Here is a 15895-nt window from a genome sequence, read left to right on the forward strand (position 1 = left end):
TTTACATAAGTATTCAGACCACTTTACTCAGTACCTTTGGCAGCGATTACAGGCTCGAGGCGTCTTGGGTATGATGCTACATGCTTGGTACACCTGTATTTGGGGAGTTTCTCTCATTCATCTAAGCTGATCATCTCAAGATCTGTCAGGTTGGATGGAGAGCGTCGCTACATAGCTATTTTCAGATCTCTCCAGAGATGTTTGATCGGGTTCAAGTCCGGGCTCTGGCTGGGCCACTCAAGGACCTTCAGAGACTTGTCTTGAAGCCACTCCTGCGTTGTCTTGGCTGTATGCTTAGGGTCATTGTCCTGTTGGAATGTGAACCTTCGCCCAGTCTGAGGTCCTGAGTGCTCTGGAGCAGGTTTTAATCAAGGAGCTCTCTGTACTTTGTTATGTTTATCTTTCCCTCGATCCTGCCTAGTCTCCCAGTCCCTACCCCTGAAAAACATCCCCACAGCATGATGCTGTCACCACCTTGCTTCACCGTAGCAATGGTGCCAAGTTTCCTCCAGATGTGATGCTTGGCATTGAGGCCAACAAGTTCAATCGTGGTTTCATCAGACCAGAGAATCTTGTTTCTTATGGTCTGAGAGTCTTTAGGTGCCTTTTGGCAAACTCCAAGTGGGCTGTCATGTGCCTTTTGCTTAGGGGTCTGGCCACTCTATCACAAATGCCTGATTGGTGGAAGGCTGCAGAGATGGTTGTCCTTCTGGAAGGTTCTCCAATCTCCACAGAGGAACTCTGTAGCTCTGTCAGAGTGACCATCAGGTTCTTGATCACCTCCCTGACCAAGCCCCTTCTCCCAAAATTGCTCAGATTGGCCGAGCGGACAGCTCTAAGAAGAGTATTGGTGGTTCAAAACTTCAATTTAAAAATGATGGAGGCCACTGTGTTCTTTCTGACCTCCTATGCTGCACACATTTTTTTGGTAACCTTCCCTTGATCTGTGCTTCCATCCAATCCTGTTGCGGAGCTCGACGGACAATTCCTTTGACCTCTTGGCTTGGTTTCTGCTCTGACATGCATTGTCATCTGTGGGACCTTGTATAGACATGTCCAATCAATTGAATTTACAATCAAGTTGTAGAAACATCTCAAGCATCATAAATGGAAACAGGATGCACCTGAGCTGAATTTCGAGTATCATAGCAAATGCTCTGAATAAGGTGTTTCTGAATAAGGTATTTCTTATTTTTAATAAACTTGTAAACATTTCTAAAAACCTTTTTTCACTTTGTCAGTATGGGGGTATTGTGTGTAGATTGATGTTAATTTTATACATTTTAGAATAAATGTATGTAACAAAATGTGGAAAAAGTCAAGGAGTCAAGGAGTCAAGGAACACTTTCCAAATCTCACAAAACATTCATAGAAGAGACAGGAATAGATATGGGAGAGGTGTCGCTATATATCCTTTTAAGAATCGGACTTCAATTTCCGCCTAAAATTACATACCCAAATCTAACTGCCTGTGGCTGGGGAGCCAGAGACAGCGGTGTGGTCAAATTGGGACCCTCAGGATGTCAAATCAGAGTAAGATTACTGAAAGTAAGTACATTATTTACCTTCAGAGGTGAATGTATCAAACGAGTTGCCATGATAAAAGTGTTTTGCTACTCTGCACTATCCTCAAACAACGTTGTTTTTTTGTTTGTTGCTCTAATAGCTGCTGTAAATTGGACACTGCAGTTAGATTAATTAACAACACGTTAAGCTTTCTGTCCATATAAGACATGTCTATGTCCCTGGAAAGTTGAATGATATTTTCAATGTCAGTCCAGTCACATTTTCGCATATTGAGCAACAACTGTCCAAAGTTAAAGGATCTAGGGATCCTGTAGAGAGAGACAAGTTCAGAGACAAGTTCCTGTGAAGCTCATGTCAAAGGTTATGGAAGTGTTGTGGTTTTAGGTTCACCTGCCACATCTCAAGCCTGTTCTTTTGGGTTCTTTTTTTCACCTGCCACCAAGTGCTAAGAGTCAGTATTTGGATAATATGTGTGAAATGCTTCACAGTGTGTGTGATTTTAAATAAGAGTGGTCTTATTTTCTGGGTGACATGAACTGGTTTTCATCAAGCTGTCCACTCAAAAAAAAAAGATGCTCACTGTAACAAATGCCTGTAATCTGGTTCAGGTTATTAATCCCTCTATTTGGCAAATCTGACCATAACTATATCCTCCTGATTCCTGCTTACAAGGAAAAACTCAAACAGGAAGTAAATCAAATCAAATCAAATCAAATGTTTTTATATAGCCCTTCGTACATCAGCTGATATCTCAAAGTGCTGTACAGAAACCCAGCCTAAAACCCCAAACAGCAAGCAATGCAGGTGTAGAAGCACAGTACCAGTGAAGAGCTCAATACAGAAGTGGTCTGATGAAGCCGATGCTACAGTACAGGACTCATTTGCACTGACTGGAATATGTTCCATAATTTATCCAATGGCATTGAAGAGTTCACCACATTAGTCACCTACTTCATTAATAACTAACATACAGCTCTGACAGACATTAATCTTCCACAGGGCATGCAACTATAGGTCTCTTCATGGTCCCTAAAGAAAAAACTAATTCAAGGCAACGCACAGCAATACATAGAGCCATGATAGCATGGAACTCCCTGACGTCTCAAATCACTCAAGCAAGCAGCAATAGTAGCTTAAAAAAAAACAGAGCATCACAGCACAACACCTCTGATCTAAATAGTCTGTAGCATCACCCTCCTGAGCACATCTGGTGTTTGGGTGCAAGATAAGATATGGCCTTGGCATCAGGATATCAGGGAGTGTGATGCGAATGGAAATGAAAATGCAAAACAAGTTCATGAGAACTGGAGGAAACTCCATAAGAGAACCTGAGGAAACGCCATAAAATAACCGGAAGAAGCTCCGTAAGAGAACCGGAGGAAACTCCGTAAGAGAACAGGAGGAAATTCCGTAAGAGAACCAGAGGAAACTCCGTAAGAGAACCGGAGGAAACTCCGTAAGAGAACCGGAGGAAACTCCGTAAGAGAACCGGAGGAAACTCCATATCAAGGGGACTTGATTCAAAGGCCAAAGGCCACACACTATAACTTAGCTAACCCTCTACGGGCGGTAGACTGTAACATGGCAAATGTTTGGTTTAGTTAATTTCTACAGTATGCACTAGACAGTGTGACGCCCATCTGATGATAATGATACCTCTGTTCAATTTATTGAATGGAGTGGTGTTGGATCTCTAAAAAGACCACATATGTAACTAAAGTAAAGGATTAAATTGAAACTTTAGCTGGAGGAAACTCCAACACGGTTGCTGACACGAAGGATTAAATTGAAACTTTAGCTGGAGGAAACTCCAACACGGTTGCTGAGGCGAAGGATTAAATTGAAACTTTAGCTGGAGGAAACTCCAACACGGTTGCTGAGGCGAAGGATTAAATTGCGGGGAGGAAACTCCATCTGTAGTTAATTTTTCTCCAAGTTCGCATAGCAGTCAGGCGTCTTTTGTCTTCATCTTGTCGTGTCCCGCGTGTATATCTTTATTTATATATTTTTTTTACTTTTTTCTTCGCATATATTTTTTATATTTTTCTTAACCCCAATTTGAACATACTCTCATGCAACCCGCCTCACCCAATGTGGTATTGATCTGCTATTTTTTTTACTTTAGAACCGGAACCCAGAAACAGAAGCTAGCCAGCTAACTAGCCACTGCTATCGGTAATCAGCTAACCTTTAGCCCGGACAACTCCTGCCAGTTTGCACAGCGTGAGTCAACCCAGAGCTTATCGGACTCCTTTTTCTCCATTTCTCCGGATTCCTACCGCAAGCTCTGTACCTCTTCACCTGGATCATCGCAGCTAGCTAGCTGCTATCTGATTGGCTTCTCCTGGCTAATGTCTCCATCCCGAAGCAAGCACCAATTAGCCTGGAGCTAGCCCATGCTAGGCCCATCTCCCAGCTAGCTGAAGAGGTCCATCAGCCACTCCTCGGGCTACAATACCTATTTTACCAATTGGCCTGGACCCCTTTTTATTGCTGATACGGAGCCCCGCCAATCCATCATGACTGGACTACCGACGTAATCCGCCCGAGGGGGTTTTCAAAAGCCTCCTCCGTCGCGACGTCCCCTGAATGCCCTTCTGCTATCCGTGGCCCGCTAGCTGTCTAGAGCATACCAAACTGTTAGCTGAAGTGGTCCATCAGTCAATTTCTTGGGCTACTATACCTATTTTTCCAATTGGCCTGGACCCTTTTACTTCACGGACCCCTGCTGATCCACCATGACTGATCTGTCAAAGTAACATCACGAGGGGGCTACAACAGACTTCTTTCGTCGCGACGTCCCTCTAAGGCCCTTCTGCTAGCCTGCTAGCCCCGGCCCTCTAGCTGTCTGAATCGCCGTGTCTCCAGCCAGACCAACCACTCACTGGACCCCTATGATCACTCGGCTACGCATGCCTCTCCCTAATGTCAATATGCCTTGTCCATTGCTGTTTTGGTTAGTGATTATTGTCTTATTTCACTGTCGAGCCTCCAGCCCTGCTCAATATGCCTCAGCTAACCCTCTTGTCCCACTTCCCAAACATGCAGTGACCTGGTTTAATTGATGTCTCTAGAGACAATACCTATCTCATCGTCACTCAATGCCTAGGTTTATCTCCACTGTATTCACATACCTACCATACCTTTACCTTTCTGGGACACTGTAAAGTCCATGGAGAATAATAGCACCTCCTCCCATCTGCCCACTGCACTGAAGCTAGGAAACACTGTCACCACCGATAAATCCGCAATAATTGAGAATTTCAAGAAGCATTTTTCTATGGCTGGCCATGCTTTCCCCCTACCCTTGTCAACAATCCTGCACCCCCCACAGCAACTTGTCCAAGCCTCTCCCATTTCTCCCTCACCCAAATCCAGATAGCTGATGTTCTGAAAGAGCTGCAAAATCTGGACCCCTACAAATCAGCAGGGCTTGACAATATGGACCCTCTCATTCTAAAAAGATTATCTGAAATTGTTGCAACCCCTATTAATAGCCTGTTCAACCTATCTTTCGTATTGTCTGAGATTCCCAAAGAGTGGAAAGTTGTCACGTTCATCCCCCTCTTCAAAGGGGAGACACTCTAGACCCAAACTGCTACAGACCTATGTCTATCCTACCCTGCCTTTCTAACGTCTTCGAAAGTCAAGTTAACAAACAGATCACCGACCATTTCGAATCCCACCGTACCTTCTCAACTATGCAATCTGGTTTCCGAGATGGTAATGGGTGCACCTCAGCCAAGATCAAGGTCCTAAACGATATCATAATCACCATCAATAAGAGACTATACTGTGCAGTTTTATTCATTGACCTGGCCAAGGCTTTCAACTCTGTCAATCATCACATTCTTATGGACAGACTCAACAGCCTTGCTTTCTCAAATGACTGCCTCAACTGGTTGACTGCTTCTCAGACAGAGTTCAGTGTGTCAAATCGTCTCAATTCTCGGGCCCACTCTTTTCTCTGTATACATCAATAATGTCGCTCTTGCTGCTGGTGATTCTCTGATCCACCTCTATGCAGACGACACCGTTCTGTATACTCCTGGCCCTTGTTTGGACACTGTGTTAACTAACCTCCAGATGAGCTTCAATATCATACAAATCTCTTCCGTGGCCTCCAACTGCTCTTAAATGCAAGTAAAACTAAATGCATGCTCTTCAACCGATCGCTGCCTCACCTGCCCGCCCGTCCAACATCACTACTCTGGTCGGTTCTGACTTAGAATATGTGTACAACTACAAATACCTAGGTGTCTGGATAGACTGTAAACTCTCCTTCCAGACTCACACCTTTTACGGCTGCTGTCCCTGTACAGGGACCAAATCAGCGAAAATTTCAGAGCGCCAACTAATAGTACTCGATACAACTCAAACTTTCATTAAAACACACATGCAGGGTACTCAATTAAAGCTACACTCGTTGTGAATCTAGCCAACATGTCAGATTTGTAAAATGCTTTTCGGCGAAAGCATGAGAAGCTATTATCTGATAGCATGCAACCCCCGAAATAACCAAAGGGGACGTAAACAGAAATAATTAGCATAGCCGGCGCTACACAAAACGCAGAAATAAAATATAAAACATTCATTACCTTTGACGAGCTTCTTTGTTGGCACTCCTATATGTCCCATAAACATCACAATTGAGTCTTTTTTTTTCGATTAAATCGGTCCATGTATACCAAAAAATGTCCATTTATGAAGCCCGTCTGATCCAGGAAAAAGCACCTTTTCAAAACGCACCGTCATTTCTTTTTATTAAAAAAGTTGCCTATAAACTTTGACAAAACACTTCAAACTACTTTTGTAAACCACCTTTAGCTATTAATAAACGTTAATAATCGATAAAATTGATCACAGGGCGATCTGTATTCGATAGCAGCAAGTCTTGAAATCATCGTCCATTTTCTCCCTTTCATAACTTCCTTCGGTGTACCCCAAGACAGGAAGTGCCTATTCGTAATCCCACCAAGGATAAACCAGAAATGAATTGCCAGTACTGGCGACATCGTGTGGAAGCTGTAGGCATTGTAAACGGGACTCCATCTATTTTCCCTGGCCGTAGACAATTCAGAGACTGGCGGATGGATATTTTTTGTGTGTTTTTGGTGAACAGTTTTCCTTGGGATTTTGACTCCTAAACACGTTCTGTTATAGCCACAGGCATGATTTAACCAGTTTTAGAGACTTCAGAGTGTTTTCTATCCACACATACTAATCATATGCATTTACTATATTCCTTTCATAAGTAGCAGGACGTTGACATTTTGCGTAATTTTTAACAAAAAGCTGCGAAAATTCGCAGCCTCCCTAACAGGTTTTAAGCATCTCCAATCAAAAATGTAATCTAGAATCAGCTTCCTATTTTGCAACAAAGCATCCTTCACTCATGCTGTCAAACATACCCTCGTAAATCTGACTATCCTGCCGATCCTTGACTTCGGCGATTTCATTTACAAAATAGCCTCCAACACTCTACTCAGCAAACTGGATGTAGTCTATCACAGTGCCATCCGTTTGGTCACCAAAGCCCCATATACTACCCACCACTGCGTATGCTCTCGTTGGCTGGCCCTCGCTTCATATTCATACACACACTGGCTCCAGGTCATCTATAAGTCTTTGCTAGGTAAAGCCCCGCCTTATCTCAGCTCACTGGTCACCATAGCAGCACGCACTCGTAGCACACGCTACAGCAGGTATATATCTCACTGGTCACGCCCAAAGCCAATTTGGCCACCTTTCCTTCCAGTTCTCTGCTGCCAATGACTGGAACGAATTGCAAAAATCACTGAATTGGAGACTCATATCTCTCTCACTAACTTTAAGCACCAGCTGTCAGAACAGCTCACAGATCACTGCACCTGTACATAGCCCATCTGTAAATAGCCCATTCAGCTACCTCATCCCCTTACTGTTATTTCTATTTTTTGCTCCTTTGCACTCCAGTATCTCTACTTGCACATTCACCTTCTGCACATCTATCACTCCAGTGTTTAATTGCTGAATTGTAATTATTTTGCCACTATGGCCTATTTATTGCCTTACCTCCCTTATCTTACCTCATTTGCATACACTGTATATAGAGTATTCTCTATTGTGTTATTGACTGAGTGTTTGTTTATTCCATGTGTAACTCTGTGTTGTAGTTAGTGTCGCACTGCTTTGCTTTATCTTAGCCAGGTCGCAGTTGTAAATGAGAACTTGTTCTCAACTAGCCTACCTGTTGAAATAAAGGTGAAAATATATATATATATATATAAATAAATGTATGAGCTGAATGGCACGGTTGTTAGGGTGAAAACAGAGGTTGAAGCCTTATCTGAAGGAAGTGTTGCGTTTCCATTGTCACACTTGAATTCAGTAGGATCAATGAATCACATTATTATGATGAATAGTATTGACATTAAATGGGAGAACCAAGGACACGGGTGGTTCCTAATGTTGTGAGATTCTCCCAAGTGGATACAGAACAACTGTTTCTGAGAGATCAGGATCAGGACCTGCAATTGTAACAGTAAGCAACTCTAACAAAATGGATGACTGCAGTATAGACGTTATTATGAGTACAAGTTACATGGATTGCTAAGGCATGAAAATATAAAAGTGTGTATTCTAATTTTAAATGTATGTAGTTCTGTACCTGTCTATTAATGCAATGTATTGTATTTTCTATTTTTTTTATTGCATTTATGTAGTTCTGTACCTGTCTAATAAGGCAATGTATTGCCATTGTATGTAGTTCTGTACCTGTCTAATAAGGCAATGTATTGCCATTGTATGTAGTTCTGTACCTGTCTAATAAGGCAATGCATTGCCATTGTATGTAGTTCTGTACCTGTCTAATAAGGCAATGTATTGCCATTTTATGTAGTTATGTCCTTCAGCTGTAGTTGTCTATTAATGTTATTTATGATGTCATGTTTTTTGTGTGTGTGGACCCCTGAAACGTAGCTGCAACTTTGGCTACTGGGGATTCTAATAAAATCCTAAATATTATTCTAAACCTTACCGTAACCCTTAACCTTAGGAAGCAGTTGCTTATCAACAGTTTGTTGATAGTATGACCACCTGTAGAACATCTACAGATGGACTGTGCAAATTAAAGTATGACAATGAATGAACGACACAAAATTAATATAAAAAAATCTGAACGTATCCCATTGAATTCAAAAGAAAAATAATCACATACTCCACACGTTGTTCTGTTACAGCCTGAATTCTAAAAGGATTTGACATGTTTCTAAAATCACACCCATCTACACACAATACCCCATAATGACATCACAATACCCCATAATGACATCACAATACCCCATAATGACATCACAATACCCCATAATGACATCACAATACCCCATAATGACATCACAATACCCCATAATGACAAAGTGAAAACATGTTTTTAGAAATTGTATGTATTAAAAATGAAGTGCAGAAATATCTAATTTACATAAGCATTCACACCCCTGAGTCAATACATGTTAGAATCACATTTGGCAGTGATTACAGCTGTCAGTCTTTCTGGGTAAGTCTCTAAGAGCTTTTCAAACCTGGATTGTACAATATTTCCACATTATTATTTAAGAAATTGTCAAGTTGGTTGTGATCATTGTTAGACAGGCCTATTCAATTCATGCCATCATTTTTGAAGCCAATTTAGGTCAAAACTGTAACTAGGCTTCTCAGAAATATTTGATGTTGTGTACATTTGGCTTTGTGTTTTAGGTAATTGTCCTGCTGAAAGATGAATTTGTCTCCCAGTGTTGGAAAGCAGACTGAACCAGATTTTCCTCTAGCATTTTTCCCTGTGCTTAGCTCTATTTCATTTATTTTTATCCTAAAAAACTTCCTAATCCTTGCCAATGACAAGCATACCCATAACAGGATGCAGCCACCACCATGGTTAAAAATATAAAGAGTGGTAGTCAGTGATGTGTTGTGTTGGATTTGCCCCAAAAATAATGCTTTTATTCAGGAGTAATTAGAATGTTGTTGATCCCTCCTCAGTTTGCTCCTATCACAGCCATAAAACTCTGTAACTGTTTTAAAGTCATTATTGGCCTCAAGGTGAAATCCCTGAGCGGTTTCCTTTCTCTCTGGCAACTGAGTTAGAAAGAACACCTGTATCTTTGTAGTGACTGGGTGGATTGATACACCACCCAAAGTGTAATTAATAACTTCACCATGCTCAAAAGGATATTCAGTCTGGGGCGGCAGGGTAGCCTAGTCGTTAGAGCGTTGGACTAGTAACTGGAAGGTTGCAAGTTCAAACCCCCGAGCTGACAAGGTAAAAATCTGTTGTTCTGCCCCTGAACAGGCAGTTAATCCACTGTTCCTAGGATGTCATTGAAAACAAGAATTTGTTCATAACTGACTTGTCTAGTGAAATATATCTATACTTTTTAAAAGGGTGTTGCGCTACTCTGATGTGGTGAAGTCTGATGCGGTTCTGTTGAGGAGGACAACATCTAATGTTTGCTTCAACTTCACTTTCTAAATAAATCCTTCCATTAAAAAAAGGAAAATGTTTTTTTTTTAGTCACTTTCTCATTATAAAAACAGCGATGGTGAGATTGAAATGGTGAGATCAATGCTACCGATATTCATGCGTGCGTCGCCATGCATGCATCCAATCTATTTAGTCAGGCACACATATTGTCATTATAATCACATATTTTAGAATGTAATAATAATTTGAATATCAATGCATTGGCAATGCCTAAAAAATAAATAATTATTCTTAAAGTGATAATGGCCTACTTCTTTGATACTTTTTGCATGCATGCTCTTTGGGGGGAGGGAGGGTTTCTATATTAGGGCCTATATTTACAATTATATAAATTATACAATTGTATGACATTGAGGTCCTTGAAAATTACAATTAAGCGCTTGAAAAATACCCTGAAAGTCCTTGAATTTGACTTGCCAATGTCTATATGAGGATGTGTAGTTCACGTCCAATGTTATTGTATAGGTGGAGTTATGGGCCAGTTTGCTGCTATTCACTTGAACTCTTCTAGAAACTGCATGAACATCCTCTTCATTTCTCTTTCAAAACATTTTAAGATGTTGATCCCCTATGTCATGCACTGCCCCCATTATTTATAATATAGAAATACCCATATGTCTATGTGTAGTGAGAATTATCATTAGTCAAGATTAGAATTAGTCAAAAACGAATGTATTTGGTTGCAAAATGATCTCCACGTTCTCCTCCGACAGGTCGTTAGAGGAATTGCCATTTCAAACGGATTTCTAAACCAGCACAGGGTCTGAAAAGTAAAAGGTGTTTAAACCCAATCAGAAAGTAGAGACTTGACTGGGTCTTTAGATATGCCTCAAGCTGTATGTGACCAAGTCACTGTTCTGCCTCTGGAGACAGAGCGGTTGTACGCAACAACATTTATTTCAAACCTGACAAAATCACATTCAAAGATGTGTGTATCTTTAACAAGTCCCTTTCTATTAGATGACGATGAACGCAGAATTCAGAATCAAACTTGGGCGTAAGATCCAAAGCTCACCCACTGCTTGTGTACATCAGATATGACTAATTCAGTAGTTTGTAAAGCTAACGTGCGGGGGACTAAGGCCAGTTAGTGAAGGATATTCTCTTGAACAGACACATCAAGGTGTCTGCCTCACGTGGGGCTCCCGAGTGGCGCAGTGGTCTAAGGCACTGCATCTCAGTGATAATAGGTGTCACTACAGACCCTGGTTTGATTCCAGGCTGTATGACAGCTGGCCGTGATAGGGAGTCCCATAGAGTGGCGCACAATTGGCCCAGTGTCATCTGGGTTAGGGCTTGGCCAGGGTAGGCTGTCAGTGCCTTGGCTCAAAAAACTGATCAAGAGGGATAAGGATGGTTTCAATGTTAATTTGACTAGCGATGAACAACTGAATTACTGGAAAACAATTAGCTTGCATAACAAGGAGGTAGAGAAAAAGCTAATTATAGAGGTTAGTGTGCATTTGCTGAACAAACACCAAGACAGGAAATGGAAGGGAAATATATGCATTTTGGAACTCCTTTCTGATGAGACACGTTGTAAAGAAGTTTAGAAGGAACGCTGACGTTAACAAAGGATCGTTCTAAGCACACAGATCCTAAGATTATCTTACAAGACAAAGCATAAACAAAGAGATGCCTACTAGACCAGAGACCTAGAAGCCTAGGAAATGAGAAAATATCGTTCAACCTTTCTCCAATAGACAGGATACAGGTTAAGAGAGAGAACAACAGACATTCATTCCTTTTATAACATCTGAAGGTGTAACTTTTCCAAACCAAAACCAAACACCATTGACCTTTCAAATGATACCATGTTTACAGTAATCTGTGTGGGGGGGGGATGAGACTTATTCCTGAATTCCTGAAAGGATGATACAACTCCATTACATATAATAATTCAGAGATCACCTTGTCCAGATACAGTTACCACAGAGCTCATACATCCATATAGATAGCATCAGAGTTATCCTTAGTGAACAGTTACCACAGAGCTCATACATCCATATAGATAGCATCAGAGTTATCCTTAGTGAACAGTTACCACAGAGCTCATACATCCATATAGATAGCATCAGAGTTATCCTTAGTGAACAGTTACCACAGAGCTCATACATCCATATAGATAGCATCAGAGTTATCCTTAGTGAACAGTTACCACAGAGCTCATACATCCATATAGATAGCATCAGAGTTATCCTTAGTGAACAGTTACCACAGAGATCATACATCCATATAGATAGCATCAGAGTTATCCTTAGTGAACAGTTACCACAGAGCTCATACATCCATATAGATAGCATCAGAGTTATCCTTAGTGAACAGTTACCACAGAGCTCATACATCCATATAGATAGCATCAGAGTTATCCTTAGTGAACAGTTACCACAGAGATCATACATCCATATAGATAGCATCAGAGTTATCCTTAGTGAACAGTTACCACAGAGCTCATACATCCATATAGATAGCATCAGAGTTATCCTTAGTGAACAGTTACCACAGAGCTCATACATCCATATAGATAGCATCAGAGTTATCCTTAGTGAACAGTTACCACAGAGCTCATACATCCATATAGATAGCATCAGAGTTATCCTTAGTGAACAGTTACCACAGAGCTCATACATCCATATAGATAGCATCAGAGTTATCCTTAGTGAACAGTTACCACAGAGCTCATACATCCATATAGATAGCATCAGAGTTATCCTTAGTGAACAGTTACCACAGAGCTCATACATCCATATAGATAGCATCAGAGTTATCCTTAGTGAACAGTTACCACAGAGCTCATACATCCATATAGATAGCATCAGAGTTATCCTTAGTGAACAGTTACCACAGAGCTCATACATCCATATAGATAGCATCAGAGTTATCCTTAGTGAACAGTTACCACAGAGCTCATACATCCATATAGATAGCATCAGAGTTATCCTTAGTGAACAGTTACCACAGAGATCATATATCCATATAGATAGCATCAGAGTTATCCTTAGTGAACAGTTACCACAGAGATCATATATCCATATAGATAGCATCAGAGTTATCCTTAGTGAACAGTTACCACAGAGATCATATATCCATATAGATAGCATCATAGTTATACTTAGTGAACAGTTACCACAGAGATCATATATCCATATAGATAGCATCAGAGTTATCCTTAGTGAACAGTTACCACAGAGATCATACATCCATATAGATAGCATCAGAGTTATCCTTAGTGAACAGTTACCACAGAGCTCATACATCCATATAGATAGCATCATAGTTATCCTTAGTGAACAGTTACCACAGAGATCATACATCCATATAGATAGCATCAGAGTTATCCTTAGTGAACAGTTACCACAGAGCTCATACATCCATATAGATAGCATCAGAGTCCTCTTCGGGGAACACATTTCAGTCAGATAGTAAACATGGATACTGCTCGAGCAGTTCATCCCAGGACCCCTGTCTTCCCAGTGTGAGAGGCCTAAGCTGTCCATCCCAGGACCCCTGTCTGCCCAGTGAGAGAGACCTGAGCTGTCCATCCCAGGACCCCTGTCTGCCCAGTGTGAGAGGCCTAAGCTGTCCATCCCAGGACCCCTGTCTGCCCAGTGAGAGAGACCTGAGCTGTCCATCCCAGGACCCCTGTCTGCCCAGTGAGAGAGACCTGAGCTGTCCATCCCAGGACCCCTGTCTGCCCAGTGAGAGAGACCTGAGCTGTCCATCCCAGGACCCCTGTCTGCCCAGTGAGAGAGACCTGAGCTGTCCATCCCAGGACCCCTGTCTGCCCAGTGAGAGAGGCCTGAGCTGTCCATCCCAGGACCACTGTCTCCCCAGTGAGAGAGGCCTGAGCTGTCCATCCCAGGACCCCTGTCTGCCCAGTGAGAGAGGCCTGAGCTGTCCATCCCAGGACCCCTGTCTGCCCAGTGAGAGAGGCCTGAGCTGTCCATCCCAGGACCCCTGTCTGCCCAGTGAGAGAGGCCTGAGCTGTCCATCCCAGTACCCCTGTCTGCCCAGTGAGAGAGACCTGAGCTGTCCATCCCAGTACCCCTGTCTGCCCAGTGAGAGAGACCTGAGCTGTCCATCCCAGGACCCCTGTCTGCCCAGTGAGAGAGACCTAAGCTGTCCATCCCAGGACCCCTGTCTGCCCAGTGAGAGAGGCCTGACAAGGATGAGGCCATAGGTGGATTTGTCTCCCTCTTCAATTTTGGGGGTGACTGACGCCAAGTGGGTGACTGAAGACCCTGCTTAATTGAAGCTGGGTACATTGGTCCCTCTCCTCTCCTTGTCCCCTCCCCATCAACCTCTGTACTTGGTTGCATTTCCAAGCATAAACTTTTACGAGATATGACATCATATTGTTACTTTTTATTGTTCTTTGTCAAGCATTCAGACGTGAGAGAAGTGTTACAAATTGTCCAAGTCAATGAGTCCTGCACACTGTTAGGGTGGCCGGGTGCCTATAGTGTATTAGGCTTATGGCTCGAATTCTTTTTTTGTCAAATGATGTCTCCCCATTATTTCTAACCTTAATTTCTCATGAGTGTTCATGTTGATCAATGTTTTGGCTATGCTAACCTATTGTAAATTATCAAATAAATGTCTGATCAATGTTTTGGCTATGCTAGCCTATTGTAAATGATCAAATAAATGTCTGATCAATGTTTTGGCTATGCTAGCCTATTGTAAATGACCAAATAAATGTCTGATCAATGTTTTGGCTATGCTAGCCTATTGTAAATTATCAAATAAATGTCTGATCAATGTTTTGGCTATGCTCGCCTATTGTAAATGATCAAATAAATGTCTGATCAATGTTTTGGCTCTGCTAGCCTATTGTAGATGATCAAATAAATGTCTGATCAATACATACAATTCTGAACATATTGTCATTTATAATGCTAATGCGGAGGCACCAATACATTGTCCAGTACACGTATTGTATGCTGTTTTCATGTACATTCCCTTCTGTCTAACCTTATAACGTGACTCAGGCTTTACTAATTCTGAAGAACTGTATCAGTGAAGTGTATTCTGTAATTAGTTACACACCAATAGAAATGCAGTCGTGTATTGCTGCTGTAAGTCTGACATCCAACAGTCCATGACCAGCTCTGTTGACCATGAGAACATTTTGCAGAGAGAATGGGTTGAGGCATACTGTCTAGGCTCGGAATTACATGTTTACCTGGTCATCAATGACATATGGCCCATTGTTTACCTGGTCATCAATGACATATGGCCCATTGTTTACCTGGTCATCAATGACATATGGCCCATTGTTTACCTAGTCATCAATGACATGTGGGCCATTGTTTACCTGGTCATCAATGACATGTGGCCCATTGTTTACCTGGTCATCAATGACATTTTTTATTTTTTTATTTTTTTATTTCACCTTTATTTAACCAGGTAGGCTAGTTGAGAACAAGTTCTCATTTGCAACTGCGACCTGGCCAAGATAAAGCATAGCAGTGTGAACAGACAACACAGAGTTACACATGGAGTAAACAATTAACAAGTCAATAACACAGTAGAAAAAAAAGGGGGGAGTCTATATACAATGTGTGCAAAAGGCATGAGGTAGGCGAATAATTACAATTTTGCAGATTAACACTGGAGTGATAAATGATCAGATGGTCATGTACAGGTAGAGATATTGGTGTGCAAAAGAGCAGAAAAGTAAATAAATAAAACAGTATGGGGATGAGGTAGGTGAAAATGGGTGGGCTATTTACCAATAGACTATGTACAGCTGCAGCGATCGGTTAGCTGCTCAGATAGCTGATGTTTGAAGTTGGTGAGGGAGATAAAAGTCTCCAACTTCAGCGATTTTTGCAATTTGTTCCAGTC

The sequence above is a fragment of the Oncorhynchus nerka genome, linkage group LG27 (assembly GCF_034236695.1).
Source record: "Oncorhynchus nerka isolate Pitt River linkage group LG27, Oner_Uvic_2.0, whole genome shotgun sequence".
NCBI classification, from domain to species: Eukaryota; Metazoa; Chordata; class Actinopteri; order Salmoniformes; family Salmonidae; genus Oncorhynchus; species Oncorhynchus nerka.